Source organism: Dryobates pubescens, chromosome 6 (assembly GCF_014839835.1).
Source record: "Dryobates pubescens isolate bDryPub1 chromosome 6, bDryPub1.pri, whole genome shotgun sequence".
Classification (NCBI taxonomy): Eukaryota; Metazoa; Chordata; class Aves; order Piciformes; family Picidae; genus Dryobates; species Dryobates pubescens.
This window is the reverse complement of record NC_071617.1, coordinates 20,602,473-20,621,743: the sequence shown is the minus strand read 5'-3', so window position 1 is coordinate 20,621,743 and position 19,271 is coordinate 20,602,473.

Below are 19,271 nucleotides of genomic sequence, written 5' to 3'. Positions count from 1 at the left end.
TCTTTTGTTTTCTTTCACTCATAGCCAAGAGCTACTCATGGGAAGAACAGATATAACACTTCTGTTTGTAATCTGGTATGTCTCAAGGCTCTGGATATTCCTGATATTTATTAATTTATTTTTCCAATGAAAGAGACATCAGATTTTGGTTTTGCTTTCCAGTTATGGGCTTGGGTCACTGGGGAGCATCAAACCTTACAATGTAAGCAGTAGAGGTGAGTGGTATCACAGTATCACAGTATAACTAAGGTTGGAAGAGACCCCAAGGATCATCAAGTCCAACCTGTCCCAACAGACCTCACGACTAGACCATGGCACCAAGTGCCATGTCCAATCTCCCCTTGAACACCTCCAGGGACGGTGACTCCACCACCTCCCTGGGCAGCCCATTCCAATGGCGAATGACTCGCTCAGTCAAGAACTTTTTCCTCACCTCGAGCCTAAACCTCCCCTGGCACAGCTTGAGACTGTGTCCCCTTGTTCTGGTGCTGGTTGCCTGGGAGACCAACCACATGGGTACTAACCACATGCAGGAAAACAGTTGGAGGACTGCAGGAGCAGAGACAAACATGCATCAAGTGACATAAGAAAAAGATTGAAATGAGTGGAGGGATGTGGTCGTTTGAGGCTGTGCCTTTAAGAACAAACACTGCTGGAACACACTGGCTAATGTTTTTGGTACTAGAACCAAAACATTCTGATATTCTAAACGAATTTCATTGGTTGATAAACAAAAATTCAGCTTTAGATTGTGAAGCGGTTGGAAAATTTTTTCCTCAGTTCAGTTCGGTTTGGGAGTTGGGGGAGTTTGGTGTTTCAGCCTGTTCTCCCTGCCTGCTTCTTCTGCGAACTGCTGGACTTGGCCTTCAGATAAGCAAACACTAATCCTGCATGGGCTTTTGAAGCTTGCTAACAACTCTTTTCCTTAGTAACTTGCCTTTCTCTCTAACCCCTTTTTGGGGAAAAAGGGAGGTAAGGGGGGGAGAGAGGGGGTTCCAAAGAGGGGATCCCTCCCTGAGGGAGGGATTTTTGTTGTGTTATTTGTCTTTGCTGTGTATTTCTGTGTATATATTGTAAATACCTGTATATATTGTGTTATATATAACCTGCTTTCCATATATGCTTGTAAATATATAGCTTTTGCTCTTCGACTGAGTTAGCTGTGGTTTCTTACTCTGTGGAGGAGGGAGAGCTAAGCCCTCTCTCAACCTACCACATTTATTGGCTGCCCAACTTGGGGCTTGGTGACAAATTAGTTTGATTTATTGCTTGCTTAAGTCGAACGAGCAAACATGAAGGTGTTTTGGCTTTTTGAGCATCTGTTCTTCTCGGTCTTTGGTGTATTGATCTACAAGTATTGCCTGGGTATGATTATCGATAAGATAGGTAAATATATAATGCAAAAATTATATTTGTGGTTTAAGTACAAGATTCGGCTTCTGTATGATCAGTGCCTGGAATTCTTTTATGTTAAAAAGTACAGGAATGTTACATCTAGCACACTCCCTATTGAGATAAAAGAGTTTAAGATTCCGCTCGGTGAAAGGGTAATTTTAAGTGATGGCTGGGATCCAAAGCTGATTTTCTTGATGTGTGTAGTCCTGCTGCTGGTGATAAGTAATGTGTATTTGCTAGTGACACTGTACCGGGAGAGAAAAGTTTATAAGGCATGTTTTGTTATTAGACGGAGGACAAAGAGACGAAAACGCCACCCTGGCTCTGTTTCAGGAACATCCAGTGAGGATGATAATGGAGAATCTGTGTCAGTTAAAGATAAAGCTAAAAAGTCAATCGGCAAGGCAGCTCTGAATAGCAATGGTGATGATTCTGGCAAGCAGCCAGGGGCTACAGTAGCCCCAAACATGGCGGCTCCTGTGTCCCAGGCAGCCACCATTAACGAGGCAAAGTCATTTCCTCCTTCTTCCATGGCAGGAGCAGAAGCGTCCTCCAAAGCAACTAATCTGTCTCAAAGCTTATCAGCTTCTGATAATAAGGCAGCTGGAAACCCAAACACAGCTCCAGTAAAGCAAGTAGCAGTTTTAACAACAAGGAAGGGTAAGACTAAAGCTGATTCAGGAGCTGACGGGGATGCACAGCAAGGTTCTTCTGCTGGGGAGGAAGAGAAAATCTGTCTTAAAAATATAGCTGAGTTATTGAGATCATCAGAGGATCGAGATGCATCTCTTGGTAGGACAGCAGCTAGTGGTGGTGCTTCTCAGCTTAAAGGGATCTTTGAGAGGTTGTTGGGACCACAAGTTGAGGAACAGGAGGCAGAGGAGCAAGAACAAGATGACATAACCGACTGCTCTTCACCCCGGGAGGAGCTTAGAAATGTAAGAAAAGACTATCTCAGAGCAGATAAGGAGCCAGTTCTCGCTTGGCTTGGTAGATGTTATGATACAGGTGCTCCAGCTCTAATGGTTGGAGACAAGTCAGCAGCCCAGCTAGGAACTCTCTCGAAGGATAATGGAATAGATAGACATCTAGGCAAGGCTCTCGGTAAGGTTAATCTGTGGATACGCCTTCTAATGGCGGTTCTCATGAGATACCCTTCCCGAGATGATCTTCCATGGAATCCTAAGCCCTGGACTACCATAGATGAGGGAATCAAGCGTCTGAGAGAATTTGCTGTTAGAGAGGTACTCTATGGTGAACATGAATCTCTGAATCCTGATGATGTTCCTGTAGGAAATGGTCTTACTAAAAAGCTCATCAAGCTTGCTCCTTCCAATTATGCAAACATTCTGGCAAGCAGAATTGTAGCAAGAAATTATGGTGGAGCTCCTCTTACGGTTGGCCAATTCACTGATCAATTGAGACAATTGGATGATAGCATGACACGTGTTTCTTTGGTTTCAGCCATTGAAACTCTGTCTGGAAAACTGGAGAATTGCATGAAAGAGCTGAAGGATGAATTTAAAAACACCATCTCCCAATTGGCACAAAGAGATGATTCCAATTCTTCCTCCAGGTGGGTACAGGTTTCATCTGTGAGGAATAGACATCCTCCAAGGAGGTCATTCCAAAACAGATCAAACCAAAACAGACCACCAAGGCAGTCACGTAGGACTATTTGGATTACCCTGCGTGATCAGTTTGGTGAGAACATGAACAGGTGGGATGGTCAACCAACTTCTAATCTTTTCAGGAGACTGAGAGAACTGCAAAGTGGCAGAACCCGAGGTAGCAATACCAGAAGGGTAGCTGTTACTTCCACAGTTCCCCAGGACAACTCTAGTAGCTCCAACAGTGGCTCCAGTTCTAACACTGCACAGTGTGCTCGTTGCACCTGTGGACATGTTCCCCATAACTAGGGGTGCCCTGCCTCCCGCCAGGGGGAGGAGAGGGGTAATACAGATAACAGAATCTATTGGGATGTGTACATCCAGTGGCCTGGCACTTCACACTTTCAGAAGTACAGGGCCTTGGTTGACACAGGAGCTCAGTGCACCATATTGCCATCAAATTATCAGGGATCGGAGTCCATAACTATTCTGGGAGTCACTGGTGGATCTCAAGAGTTAAGTAAGGTAGAGGTTAATATAAGTTTAACTGGTAAACAGTGGAAGAAGCATACAGTTGTGACCGGACCTGATGCACCTTGTATTTTGGGAATTGATTTTCTGAGAGAAGGGCGTTTCAAAGACCCTAAAGGTTACAAATGGGCTTTTGGAGTAGCTTCTGTAGAAATTGATGGACAAAAACTGAAGCTGTCTGCTAGACCTGAGCTTTCTGATGAATCTGCAGTTGTGGGACAACACAAGATTCAGGACATTAAGTTGCCGGTTGCTTCTCGGACTGTGCATCACAGACAATACAGAACCAACCGTGACTCTTTGTTGCCCATTCAGAATCTGATTCGTCAGTTGGAGAGTCAGAAAGTCATCAGCAAAACTCATTCACCTTTCAACAGTCCAGTGTGGCCTGTGCGAAAGCCGAATGGAGACTGGCGTCTGACAGTGGACTACCGAGCCCTGAATGAAGTAACTCCGCCTATGAGTGCAGCAGTACCAGACATGATGGAACTCCAGTATGAGCTGGAATCCAAAGAGGCCAAATGGTATGCTACCATAGACATTGCTAATGCCTTCTTCTCTATTCCCATAGCAGAGGAATGCAGGCCTCAGTTTGCTTTCACCTGGAGAGGAATCCAGTACACTTTCAACAGACTGCCAATGGGCTGGATCCACAGCTCCAGCATCTGTCATGCAGTAATCCATGATGCTCTGGAGGAAGGTGGTGCTCCAGAACACATCCAGTTCATCGATGATATCATCGTCTGGGGTAAAACTGCTGAGGAAGTCTTCGAGAAAGGTAACAAAATCATGGACATTCTCCTGAATGCAGGTTTTGCCATCAAGAGAGACAAAGTGAAAGGTCCTACCACAGAGATCCAGTTTCTGGGAGTGCAGTGGCAGGATGGACGCCGACACATTCCAGTGGATGTGGTAAATAGAGTCTCTACCATGGCAAATCCCACGAACAAGCAAGAAACTCTACGTTTCTTGGGGATAGTGGGATTTTGGAGACTACACATTCCTGGATACAGTCAGATTGTGAAACCTCTGTATGATGTGACTCGAAAGAGGAACAGTTTCCACTGGGGACCTGAACAACAAGCAGCCTTTGACCAGATAAAGCAAGAAGTAGTCCAAGCAGTGGGTCTGGGACCTGTGCGAGATGGTCCAGACATTAAGAACATTTTGTACACGGCTGCAGGTGACAATGGTCCAACCTGGTGCTTGTGGCAAAAAGCTCCAGGTGAGACACGTGGACGACCTCTTGGTTTCTGGAGTCGAGGTTACAGAGGTTCAGAGGCTAATTACACTCCAACAGAGAAAGAGATTCTAGCTGCCTATGAAGGAGTGAAAGCAGCTTCTGAAGTAATTGGAACTGAGTCACAACTTCTCTTAGCTCCCAGATTGCCAGTTTTGAATTGGATGTTCAAAGGCAAAGGTTCCACACCACATCATGCCACAGATTCCACCTGGTCTAAGTGGATGGCCCTGATAACACAGAGAGCTCGAATGGGAAATCTTGAAAGACCTGGTCTGGTGGAGGTGATCTCAAGTTGGCCTGAAGATACCAACTGTGCTAAACCTCCAGAGGAGAGAGTAACTCGTGCTGAGGAAGCTCCTCCTTACAATGACCTTTCTGATGATGAAAAGAAATATGCTTTGTTCACAGACGGTTCCTGTCGTCTCGTCGGGAACAAGCGAAGGTGGAAGTCTGCCGTGTGGAGTCCAACACGCCGAGTTGCAGAGGCGAAGGATGGAGAAGGAGAATCCAGTCAGTTTGCAGAGGTAAAAGCTGTCCAGCTAGCTCTCGACGTGGCTGAACGGGAGAGATGGCCAAAGCTTTATCTCTACACCGACTCATGGATGGTAGCCAATGCTCTATGGGGTTGGCTAAAGAACTGGAAAAAGAATGGCTGGCAGAGGAAAGGAAAACCCATCTGGGCAGCTGAACTGTGGCAAGACATTGCTGATCGAATCGAGAGAATTCCAGTGAAAGTGAGACACATTGATGCTCACATTCCCAAGAGCAAAGCTACTGAGGAACAGCAGCACAACCATCAGGCAGATCTAGCTGCAAGAGTTTCTCAAGTAGACAAGGACTCTGAACTTGATCTCGACTGGAAACACCGAGGTGAGATATTCTTAGCTCGGTGGGCTCACGATTCGTCAGGACATCAAGGCAGAGATGCAACATACCAATGGGCTCGTGACAGATCCATAGACATTTCCATGGATGCCATCACACAGGTCATCCATGACTGTGACATTTGTGCTGCTATTAAGCAGGCAAAGCGAATTAAGCCCTTGTGGTATGGTGACAGATGGTCCAAATACAGGTATGGTGAAGCTTGGCAGATTGACTACATCACTCTACCACGTTCTCGTTCTGGTAAGCAGTACGTGCTTACTATGGTAGAGGCAAACACTGGATGGCTGGAAACTTACGCAGTCCCACATGCAACTGCACGCAACACCATTCTCGGTCTGGAGAGACAGATCCTGTGGAGACACGGAACTCCAGAGAGGATTGAGTCAGACAATGGAACTCACTTCAAGAACAACCTTGTAAAGAGCTGGGCAAAAGAGCACGGTATTGAGTGGATTTTCCATATTCCCTACTATGCACCAGCTGCAGGGAAGATTGAACGCTACAACAGTTTGTTGAAGACCACTCTCAAAGCCATGGGAGGTGGATCTTTGAAAAACTGGGAGAAACATTTAGCACAAGCAACCTGGCTGGTGAACAGTAGAGGTTCAGTGAACCGAGCTGGACCTGCACATTCTGATCTGCTACAGAAAGTAGAAGGTGATAGAGTTCCTGTTGTTAGGGAAAAGAATCTGTTAGGTAAAACTGTTTGGGTATTTTCGCCCTCAGGAGAGGCTAAACCTGTCCGAGGGGTGGTTTCAGCAGAAGGTCCGGGTCACACTTATTGGGTAATGCAAGAGAATGGTGAAATTCAGTGTATTCCACAAAGAGATTTAACTTTAGCTGAGAGAGTTTAATTTCAGAATGTTGTACAGCTACAGCGCGTCCAAAGGAAAGAGTCCCTGAGGAATCTACGGTGCATGAACCCTGAGAACCCTGAGAGCCCTGAGTCAACTGAGAGTCCCTGAGTCCCTGTTTCCCTTTTTCTTCGCTTCGTCTGCGGAGAGACAAACTGCTTTCCATTTTCTTGATTTTGGATTTTCTTGGACTTCTGAATCATCTACATCTGAGTATAGCCGGAATGGACGATGAACTTAACTTACGAACTGTAAATATTGTTCTGGATTGGATGGACAGTACGAACAGCCAATGAAATTGTTTAGAAAGGGGTGGACTGTGGTCGTTTGAGGCTGTGCCTTTAAGAACAAACACTGCTGGAACACACTGGCTAATGTTTTTGGTACTAGAACCAAAACATTCTGATATTCTAAACGAATTTCATTGGTTGATAAACAAAAATTCAGCTTTAGATTGTGAAGCGGTTGGAAAATTTTTTCCTCAGTTCAGTTCGGTTTGGGAGTTGGGGGAGTTTGGTGTTTCAGCCTGTTCTCCCTGCCTGCTTCTTCTGCGAACTGCTGGACTTGGCCTTCAGATAAGCAAACACTAATCCTGCATGGGCTTTTGAAGCTTGCTAACAACTCTTTTCCTTAGTAACTTGCCTTTCTCTCTCTCTAACCCCTTTTTGGGGAAAAAGGGAGGTAAGGGGGGGAGAGAGGGGGTTCCAAAGAGGGGATCCCTCCCTGAGGGAGGGATTTTTGTTGTGTTATTTGTCTTTGCTGTGTATTTCTGTGTATATATTGTAAATACCTGTATATATTGTGTTATATATAACCTGCTTTCCATATATGCTTGTAAATATATAGCTTTTGCTCTTCGACTGAGTTAGCTGTGGTTTCTTACTCTGTGGAGGAGGGAGAGCTAAGCCCTCTCTCAACCTACCACAAGGGAAAAGTGAGGGGGTTTAGTTAACACTGTGACCTGTTTGTAACCACACAAGAAAGTAAAGCAGCTTGTCCACTGCAGCTGGGGGGGAAGCAGGATGGCATGCAAAGAGTGAGTTTCAGTGAGTTTCACTCTGAGTCTGTGTGTACATGCATGTGCAAAGGGTAAGGAGGACCCAGGAAACCATAGGCCAGTCATCATCACCTCCATCCCTGGAAAGATAATGGAACAGCTCATTCTGGATGTCATCTCTAAGCATGTGGAGGAAAAGAAGGTTATTGGGAGGGGATTTACCAAGGGGAAATCATGCTGGATTCACAGCCTTCTATGATGGCATGACTGGCTAGGTAGATGAGAGCAGTGGATATTGCCTATTTAGAGGCCTGTAGCCAGCAGTGTTCCCCAGGAATCAGTTTTGTTCAATAGCTGAAGGCTGTGCTGCCATCCAGTGTGATCTAGATGGGCTGGAGAGCTGGGTGGGGAGAAATCTGATAAATTTCAATAAGGGCAAGCATGAAGTTCTGCATCTGGGGAAGGACAACCCCATGTATCACTGCAGGGATTGGGTGCTGACCTGTTGGAGAGCAGCTCTGTGGAGAAGGACTTAGGAGTCCTGCTGAGTAACAAGTTAAACATGAGCCAGTGATGTGCCCTTCTGAAGGCCAAGATGGGCAATGGTATCTTGGGGTGTATTAAGAACAGTGTGGTGAGAAAATTGAGGGACATTCTCCTTCCTCTCTACTCAGCCCTATTGAGGCCACATCTGGAATCTTGTGTCAAATTCTGGACTCTTCTGTTCAAGAGAGACAAGGAACTACTGGAGAGAGACCAGTGGAATGCTATGGAGTTGACTGGGGGACTCTTACGAGGAAAAGTGAGAGACCTGTGCCTGTTTAGCCTGTAGAAAACTGAGAGGGGAGCCTATCAATGCTTTTAAATATCTAAAGGGCAGATGTCGAAGGGATGAGGCAAGCCTCTTTTCAGTGGTGCCCAGCAACAGGACAAGGCTGTCAAAGTGTCATATCCTGTCTTCTGAATAGTTGAGTGACACCAAGGCACCAGCCTACTCCTGGTCAGCTCTGCCAGGGTGGATGTGACAGTATAAGGCATTTTGGTGAAGATACAAAAAGGTCCCCTCTTGCGTACCTGCTGCTGTAAGCCTAGGGACCTGGTGCTTTTGAGTGCTCTGAGGCCCACCGTGCAAAGGGCTTTGCTCTCTAGGGTAAGCAAGGCAGGGTTGCAAGATTCCTTTCACCCCCCTCTGGCTTCCCAGTGCAGCCTCTCGGGTCCAGGAATGCTCTCACAGACTGCTCTTTGGAGAGTGCAGCTCTGTGAAAGGCTGCCGGACAGCCAGCCAGGATGCCTGGGAGCTTGCACTGTGTGACTGCACCATCTAGTGCTGTCTTCTGCAAGCTCACTGCCTGCCTTTCAGCCAAAAAGGGTGTTCAATCGGTTTCTCAAAAGTCGACAGGGACTGCATCTCAGTTGTGTGTAGAACCACACTTCCTGTTTCATAACAACCCAAAAGCTGGAGAAATGAATGTGGCAAAGGCAGCAGCTTCTTCTAGCTGCAGTCTTCTTCCCTGTTAGGTAAGCTTCCACCCAGCCCAGAGAGCAGATAAAGAGGAAGAAGCATCACAAAGTGCTAGCCTGCATCAGTGAAGTGTGTGCACAACATGCACGCGTGAAATCATCAGCTGCTTTAGTGGGCTCTGAAGGGAAAAGGCAGGTTCAGATCTAGACTAACGGCTGTTCAGTGCCAGCCAGAATCATGCCAGGAAACAATAAGGCAACAGCAGAAACAGGGCCCAGACCCACTGCCACTGCTCACTCAGATCCTGCCCAGGCACAGCCCTATGGCACAGCTCCAGTGAAGTCCTGATGTGTGCTGGAAGCGGCACCTCTGGGCTGCAGAAAGAGCAGCATGTATGCTGGGTACTGAGCCCACAAAGAGGGAACATCTGCTGTCTCTGCAGCCTTGCAAAAGTAGCTGTTTGGTTGTTTCTGAGAAGCCTGAAAGTCCTCAGAACTAACTGCCAACAAGCCACAGGAAACATATAGACCAGACTTCCAAGCTGGAAGGCAGGAATATTCCATCTTATCCCAAAAAGTGGATCCACCAACACATGTGCCACTGAGGCTGTCCTACTTCCTGGCCTTGCTGAGGGGGCACCTGTAGCATGACGGAAAGGAAGCAGAGGGAGTACTGGAATCATTAGCCTTTGCCAGGGTGAGGCAGCAATACCTGCCAGGAGGTGCCTCAGTGTATGTTAGCAGGTATCACAGAACATTAGGGGTTGGAAGGGACCTCAAAAGATCATTGAGTCCAACCCCACTGCCAGAGCAGGATCACCTCGAGTAGGTCACACAGGAATGCATCCAGGCAGGTTTTGAATGTCTCCAGAGAAGAAGCTTCCACAACCTTTCTGGACAGCCCATTCCAGTGTTTTGTCACTCTCACAGTAAAAAAGTTTTTCCTTATGTTCAGGTGAAATACCACAAATTATAAAAAACAGAGGCACACCTCACCCAAAGTTAATGCCATGGAAAAGGGCTATATGTCTCCCTGCAAAAAGGAGAAAGCAAAATGGGGAAATAGAGGAGCACCTGCAGTCACCACTGAGCATAACTGGTTATGGAATAGCTATTTATATAAAGAGCAATCTCTGAGTCAGTCAAATGCACTGACACCACCTGTTTTACAACAACTGGTTGAATTTGCATCATCACCTCTTTACAACAGCCCTCTAGGATCCATGCCCAGGGATGATGGTAACACAATATGACTTGAGAAAATACTGAGTAAGACAGAAGATTTTAGGGATCTGAGCTGTGGGATATCCATTTTTATCAGGAGATTCCAGACCATGAATATGCAGGAAACCAAGGTCATGGCTTAATCCTGTGGCAGCCCAAACGACTGCCCTGATGGGGATTCAAGTACCAAGGTGATGGTGGCAGTGAATGACCACTGCTTTATGATATTCCCCATTGACACAGGAGCTCAAATGCAGACTGCAGATAAGGGCACTTATCAAGGACAGTCTTCACTTAGTGTACCACTAGTTTCAGTTGTAAGCATCCATGGTCAAACCGCTACCCACCCACTGGGTATGGCTAAGTTAATTCTGTCTAACAGACCAGCAGCCCACCTGACCTTACTCTTTGGTCTTCATGATCGGTTCCTTTTAGGTATGGGTTTACTGAAGCTTCAGTGGTGGGTGGATCCATGGGGGAAAGAGTAAACAGAGATGACCGCCTCCTTTACCAATAGTTTGTCTCCTCTTGAAACACTGCCATGAGCCTGTTACAAACTGGTGCTGCCTTAGTCCCCAGCTAGTTAGCACTTCACCTTGAAAGTTGCCATCCATCATCTTTCTGAATTGACAAAAGAGGAGTAAGAACAGGGAATCACTGGCAAATCTCATGCCACTAAAAGTCTTTTGTATAGCCTTGAAAGAAGCCAAGCAGCAAGTGGCAACTAACAGCAGATTATGGAGGGGCCTGACTGCTGCTGCCAAACTGCTCACGGCGGCTGCTCCCAGTACAGCTCAGTATAGCCAGTACAGGCAGTCCTCTTAATGATGGATGGCAGCTATCAAAGTGGAAGATACTTTTTAAGTTTTATTTTTATGACCCCAGCACAGGAGGCAGATAGGGTGAGGTTTGCCTTCATCTGGCTAGGACTCCATTTATCACCCATTGCAAGGCTTACACCATAGTCCAACTGCAAGTGCAGCTAATGTTACCTTAGCTTAAAAGCTAGAAGTGTTAAAATTCCACAAGAGGTCACTGTGAGGCAGCTCGTCAGTGATGTCTTAGGACTTCCCAGAACGCTTAATGGGGCTTAGGACATTTGTTCCAACACAGTCAACTGGGACAGACATCCCAGAAGAACAGAAACAAGGGCCTAGTTACAAATTCATCTTTTGGGGAGTCAGATGGACAGGTGGAGGAAAATAAGCCCCCAGTGAGGTGCTACAGGTTCCCCCTACTCTTGAATAAGAAAGGAGTTATGTGGTCTGATAGGGACTTGAGGATCTTGGAGGGCACATATGCCAGGATTTAGAGTAACCACTCCATAACTTCCTAAAGGAAAAATCCAGTCTGGGAACGGACCCCATAGCATAACAAGGCTCTCAGAGCTGTGAAAGAAAACCACACATGCGTATGGGTCACTAAGACTCATTCAGCCTATGTGGTCCCCCTCACTACAGGTCCAGGAGGGAGAGAAGCACCCATATCGTTGGGATAAGAGCAGCAGGGGCTCCCTGGATCCATGCAGCAGTGCTCCACTTTGGGCTCTGAATCACAGAAGAATTTTGTTTAAGAATTCACTAACATATACAACAAGACTACTATTAAAAATTATTAAAAGAAAGTCTAATTTTTAATAGGAAACCAGAGACTGTGTCTTTACAGGAGGAGTGTGAAGCTGTACAGTGGGGTCATCATGAGGGCACATGTGCTTTCCCTCTTAGTAAAGCTTCTTGAAAATTCATATAAAAGCGTGAGTGTTTCTTTCCATGCAAGGAGTGCCTCACCCCCAAAGCTCTTTGCACTTCAGTAAAATCTGAATCAGAAAAGATGCTAGGTATCATCTCTCTCTAGTCTATTTACTGCAGTCCTTAACTGAGACCTTTGCTGTTGCCACCACTGGGAGCGACTTAGGAAAAAAGGTAGTCTTGACAGAGTGAGTAGCCACTAATAAAGCTTTCTTCTGCCAGATGCACTAAGCACACTTGAAGAGATGCCAAGTTTTGGAGAACAGCTGGCAAGGCTGGGATGCTAACAGTTGCTCTTTGGAAGATTTGACCTTTTTGACATGGTCATAAAAAAGCAATGCCTTTAATGATCATTATAGCTACATAGTGTACTCCATACAAAGGTATGCACAACTGACTCAAGATCCTGGCAGATAAATCAGCCCACTCCCCTCAGCAAGGACTCCCTCACCTCCTTCTCCCATTTCCTATGAGAAGACAGGAACAGAAACAGGGTCATCTCCTGCACAGATCTCAGGCAAAAGGGAAAACTGAAGCTGGAATTAGGGAAGACAGAGCAAGATGGGCAGGAAAATGCATTCTGTTCATTGTGCTCTTCTGCCACCTGTTTCACCTCAGTCAGAGCAATTCAGCACTATCCAGGAGACAGCTTGAAGCCTGGAGTGCTACTTGTCACAGAGGCACCCACAAAACAGACTGCAACAGCCACCTGAAAACTGTGGATTTATTACAAATATTCTGCACTCCTTCTGATAGAATAAAATCATTCATATGTCAGCTGGAAATACAGTGCTGCACAATCAGTTAAGCTATTCAGAGAGAGATGAACCAAAATGTGCACATGCTCACTCGGAAAATCTTCCCATGGGTACCCAAAATATATACATATACACTTACCAAAGGAGGGGTGAGGACTCCTTAGATGAGGTCCCAGTCTAAGGGGAGAGAATCCGACTGCCTGGCTGCTTGTTGTGTTTGGAGAACCTCCTCCATAGCAGGACTCCATTTATACCCTGCTGAGTGTGTACTGCTGGTCAATTTCTTAAACAGTTGGAGGGCTGAGCCCTCCAAGCAATAAAGAAACTTCTGGGTCCAAAGGTGCCTGCTGTTGGCTTCGAGCTTTATCAGCTTCTACCAAGCTTTGGCCCTTTGTGTTTGCAGGACAGTTGTACCTGCAACACTACTCTAGTGTACATAACCTCTCTTCCTCATGCTCAGTGGCAGAGATATAAATGCTAAGTGCAAGTGGTGGTGTATCCCTATTTCTCAGTTCTCAGAGCCAGGTTTAATCATGTTCCTTGATAGCAGTAGGAAATAAACATGCTCATGTCTCCCAGCACCACTGCTGTGTGGCACTGTGAGTGAGTACTGCTACCAGCAGCTGCATGCCAGAGCAGATAAATCCTTTTGGCACCAGCAGCAGCTGGTGAGAGGTGTTTCCTCTCACCACGCAAAGCCTCGGCTTCTCTAAACACTCTGGAGGGGACCAGCAGCAGGGAATGACCAGCTGCAAAGTAAGCCATCACCTCACACTGCCTTGCAGGAGCATCAGACACGGGAAAATGTTTTCAGTGACACTGCAACACTAGGTGATTTTCTCATGGGCCTACTAAAGACTTGTGCTGCGACACAAATCAAGGTGTTGAGATCTGCAATTTCTGTATGACTTCTTTTGGGATCAGAAAGCAACTTCTTCAGGAGCAAGAGGCTCTATCTCTCACAGTTTCTGAATGGGAAAAACACCACTATGACCTTCCTCTCCAAATTGCTGGCATGCTCTTCTCTTGAAGACACAAATTCCACGCTAAGAGCTTTCTGACCCTGAAACTAACGTGAATAGAAGGTGGTGCTCTCATTCTCCTGGCAAGCATGCTGCATTTTGTAGCCCCTTCTCTAGGCCAGCTGGCAGGGGCAAAGGGAAAGCACCAGCCTTGAGAGGAGTACCATCATCAGAGGTGCCTGATGCTGCCCCTCTGTTGGCAGAGCAGAAGCCTCAGCTGAGGTGGCTTAGTTTTCTTTCAGACTGTCCCCGGTGTTGCACCACACATCAGCTCTGCGGGCAGGTGAGTGCCGATCCCAGGTTTCAGTCGACTTCTTCGGCTGACTTCTGCTCCTGTCTCGTTTGCAGCAGGGGGGACTCGGGGAAGACTGGTGACATTGTGTCCCTTTGCTCCGACGCGCACCCTGTCCTACGCAGCCTCCCGCGGCAGAGGCCCTCTGACCTCAGCACCGCTCTGGCCTGTGGGAAAAAGAAGGTATAGCCCCGGGCAGCCCCGTTCGCAGTCACACTGCGGCCGCAGCAGCTCCCTCGAGCCTTGCGCCTTGCCTGCCGCGCGTGTGTCGTCAGGATGGTATGGAACGCCCCACTGGCTGGCTCGGTTGGCTATCCTTCGGCGCGGCCTCTCCCGGCCACTCGTGAGAATCACCCGCAGCGCACCCCAACCGAAGCCGGGGCGCAAGCCCGGGGAGCTCCTCAGGCTGCTGGCACCGGGGGACGCCCCGCCTGCGCTCGCGCGAGCTGAGGCACTGCAGAAGCGGGAAACTCGCTCGAGGCGCGACGGGGCTAACGGCCGCTCGCGCCCCCTTCTCGCTCGCGCGTTGCTCTGGAGACGGCGGGGAACGGCTCAGCCGCCGGCGAGCCACGCAGCACTCTAAGCGCTCATCAGCTACGATCAGCTGCCCTCCGCGGCCCTCCGCGCTCTGGCCCCAGCTGCCGTACCCAGGACGGCGTGGAACGCGCCATCCTCGTTTGCTGTGACTTGGGATGTGCTTGCACCCTCGGGCCTCGCCCCGCCGAGCTGACCGCCGGCGTATGCGTCGCTGCGCTTGGCACAGCTGTCAGTGCTTGACGTTGTGGAGAGGAGGTGTTCGTGACACGAACCTCCTCTGCAAGAGGAAGGTGGGGTACAGCGACACGTACACCCTTCACGTCATACCTGTGGTACGTTTTTGCTAAATGCGGGTCGTGCTGCAGCTTGTTGAAAAATAGAGGTGGTCAGGGAAACCTGTAAGATTCAGGGAACAAGCGTGAAATTGTTTTTTATTTTAAGTTTACTGTCACCGATGAGTGGGTTAAGCTGCTTAAAGAAACACTGTCCAAGACAGTAGCAGAAGTAGGTTTAATACGAATTTGAAAGAGGGTGGCTTCAGGAAGTGTGATGGGGAGGTTCCCTCCATTCCATACTGCGAGGGAGAAACAAAGGAAAATCAGTTTAGAGTTGGGCTGGAAGGATTTTGCAGAGAGACTGGGAGTGAAAGGAGCAAGGGAAGCCTTCCCATTGAGGCACAAGGTTCCAGATGGACCTCAGAAAGGAGTCAGTGCAGCCAGATCCAGTCTTGGTGCCAGACTTGCTCTTATGACTAAGAGAATTTGGATGTGGGGATTTCATTGATGGTGATTTCACGTGGCATTGTGGCTGCTCTGTTACTTTATGGTAGCAGGAGTTGAAAATTCATTAACACTATTCAGATTAATAATAAAATAATAAAATTAATCATAAAATGCTTATTCTATCAAGAATCAGTTATAATCAATGCAGGGATTTAGATAAGGATTCAACACCATTCTCTAAGCTGTCGCTTTACATAGGAATTATTCCCTGCTGTTGCAGGGTCCAGCTGAGTAGGGTAATAAGCCACCTGGTAGTGCAGATCTATCTTTTGAGATCAATCTTTTGAGTTGCTTATTTGCTTTCTCACACAAATAGTTCTCTTTTGAATAATCCCACAACCTCAGTATTGGAGCAGAAGCTGCCTAGCTTGGAAAACCTATTCTCTTTCTGGACCCCACCATATAGGCTCCACTTCCTTGGCCTTAACAGTTTCTGTCCACATCTTATTTAACTGCTGTAGTCCCGGCAATATTTCTACAAGAGTCTGGACCTGTTCTGAGTCTACTAATATTCATCCTTCTTTTAATACAAATCCTAAATATTTTACTTCCTGTTGACACATCTGAAACTTAGATGTATGGGGGCCTTTTCTATTGCTAAGTATTGTCCCAAATCTGTGTTCATTACCTGGTGTGCAAAGACCAATTGACACACAGAGCTGAGGTACTCGTTTTATTCCAGTTCTGTGCAGAAAAGGGTGCTAGGTGATAATTCTGCAAAGCTAGAACACTGATTGAAATTTGTGGCAGATAGTGATAAAGTGTCCAAAGTCAACACCTACTAAATAGATATTGGTTAACATAATTATTACTTCATCTTAAAGGTAGAACTTCTTCTAAAATCACTGTGCATGCTCCAAGGGTAAGTGGCTTATAGGGGTAGGGGGCTTCTCTAGCTAGTAGGTGTGGGTTTTCATGACATTATAACCAGCTTGAGGCAACTAAAGGTTGCATTTGATTCTATCACTTACCAGAATGTCTGTGATCACTCTTGTAGTCTCGTTACTGTTCCTACCCAAACCTTCTAAGCATAGCATCTGCAGTTTATGCCAACAACCTGTTAACTTACAGAGTAATCACAATGCTTTGTCCATAGGGACCCTCTGTCCTGATTGTCTTGGCTTCAAAACAGGCCCTTCATGGTTGCCTGACTTTGTGATTCTGTGGTCACCAGACTTTAATAATTTGAGCTTGTTCTTGACATCATGAGCACTACATAGGCAACTAGTATCTCTCAAGTGAGTAACAAGGCATTCACATTTTGTGTATGTTCTGATTCACCTTGGCAATTTTAGATCTCTCAAGTAATCTCCCAGTATTCATGAAAACTTTGTCAGAAACCCCACAAACTGTTGTGGGAGATGAATCCAGGTTAATTGTTGACCTTTCAACATACAGGCAAAGAAAAGTTGTCTGTCTTTTATTACAGGAAGATACACGTAAATCAATCGCAGTTAAAGTGCTTTGCCCAGTGTGGTATTTCTGAAAGTATGGTAGAGGGATCACTATGTGATGGCTAGTTGCTTGCAGATATTGCACAAAATGGCACTCTGAATACCCATCTTTGTCCAATCAATTTTTTTTTTCTCACACGGAGCACTGTCTCACAAGCAGGTCTGTTGTCTACATTCTTGTCATCCCCATTTGGATCATTCACTGGCTAGAGGTTTCTGCCTCCTTCCACCAGTCAAGCTAATTCAGCATTCTTAGTAATTATTATCTTGCTCTCATCAGGTCACAATAATTTTCACAATAGCACCTGAATGTCTCCCCAGTTTGCTCTATACCCAGTGCATCTCTTAGAACATAACTGAGCATATTTCTTCACGTCCTCCATCCTTCTTGGGCTTTAACTTCTCCATAGAGCCAAATCCATAGGATTCTCAGGTTGGTTAGCATACACATACAACACAGGTCAGTGGGCCCACGCACTGCCCTCACAACCACTGGTTGCACAGCAACAGGATTAGGTGAGACATTAGAAAATGTCTTTTTGGATGTCTGCTTTCCAGTTCTGCAATCTCTTGGCTAGGAGTGTCCTGTGTGTACCTTGCCCTGATCAGGCTGTGTAAATAAGCTGCAGCAGGGGAGTGACTCAACTCCCCTGCCATGCAGAGAGGGACCGAAACTCAATATAGTATCTCCACTAAATCTGCTCAGGGAATTGTAGCGCTCCTACTTCAGTGCCTCTTGTTCCAAAGATTCCAGGTGAACCCACCCAATGCCAGCCAGCAGCTGGATGTTTGGAGACAAGAAAGCCTTAAAGTGGTGGTCTAGGTTCCCATCTGGGTTGCCAGTCCCAACTTGAGGTTTCCTGCAGCTGAATGTTAGGCACTCAATCTCATAAAAATGAAATAATTTCATAGCAGGGTACACCAGCAGGGTCAGCATGAGCTGGGTGCCTTAACAGAATTAACAGTAGCACATAGAAGCAGCACACATATAAAAGAAAGTTTGATAAGAATGAAGAAAAATTGTATGCATTTGTGTAAAGGTGTAACACTAAATTGAGAAAGAAAGTAAACCATTTTTTTCTTGCTGCTGTTTTAACAGTTGGAGAAACAGAACATTCCAGTGTAACTTTGAAGGAAGCCACTGAAACTATGGAGACAAGTCCATCTGATTCAAGCACCAAGGATGGTGTGGATGCTGAGAAAGAAGATGCTCATACGGTGAAACAGTTACCATCTGTGGAAGAAGATGCAGAAGACAATGCATCTGAGCCACAGTCTTATGATCTGGGTTTTAAGGTTTTTAAATTTGTTGGGTTCAGATTCACAGTGAAGGAGGAAGACAGGAAAATCTGAACCAGTTCAACTACTTACTGTGAAAAAAAAAAGCACAAGGAGCTGATGATCAAAAAGAAGTTAGCTCGGAAGAAACAGCAGTGCCTGAGAATGCACTCTCTGCAGAAGATAAACACCAGTCATAGGTTGAGTTGAATCAGCTGATAATGGTCAATACCATGCTGCCATCATGTCAGCTTCACAATGAAAGCGCTGCCTGCAACAAAATATTTTATGGGGCTTGAAATTCAGATTGTAACATGAGAGGCTTCCTGTTGCAGTTGCTGCTTCCAATTTCTGGGTTTGCGGAATTAGTGTTTTCTGGTGTGCTGGCTGCTGTGTGCTTGGGTTGGGGGAACTGTTTTATTGACGACTACAGCTCCTACAAAAGAAGAGGAGTGACAGAAAGAGGGAGCAATCCTAACAACTGACACCAGTGAAAAGGAGGAGAAATCCAAGTCTGAGAAGTAAGATGAAGCAGGGAATGTGACAGCAGTAACTACTGAAGCACATGAGAAGGAGCAAACTGAAGGAGAAAAGCAGGAGTCAGAAAAGACTGACAGCTGCAGGAATGGAAGCAAGTGAGGAGGATGAGCTAGTCAAGCATGATCAGCAGGGACAAAAAGTATGTGGCAACAACAGAGGAGAAAAAAACTTGAAGATAGTCAAGAAAGGAAAGTGGTGGAAGTCTCAGGTGATCTTGGTAGAAAGGAAGAAAAGAAGGAAGAAGGAGAAAATGAGGAGACAGAAAACCCACAAGAACCAGGGTTAGTGGTACCTGACCTTGTCACAGGCAATGTGAATGGAGAATTGATCCTCAGAAGCCCTGCCTGTGGGAGAAGAAAAATGGGAATCAACGGAGAAGTGTGAAATAGATGACAAAACAGAAATAGCCTCTGAAGAGGCAATTGACATTTCAAGTGAACAGCTTCAAAAATCTGAAGGGAAAGAAAGAAGTAAATTTGATGAAAAGGCAGAGAAAGCTGAACTGACAGTGTCATCCCAAGCAGAAGGCATTAGCCAAGGAGAAGCTGTTTTAGTTCAGAAACCTGTTTTGCTTAGTCCTTGGAAAATGAAGAGAAGAAAGAGAGGCCTCCAGCCTCAATGAAGTGCAGAGAGCATTCAGAGCCAAAACAGAGTTGA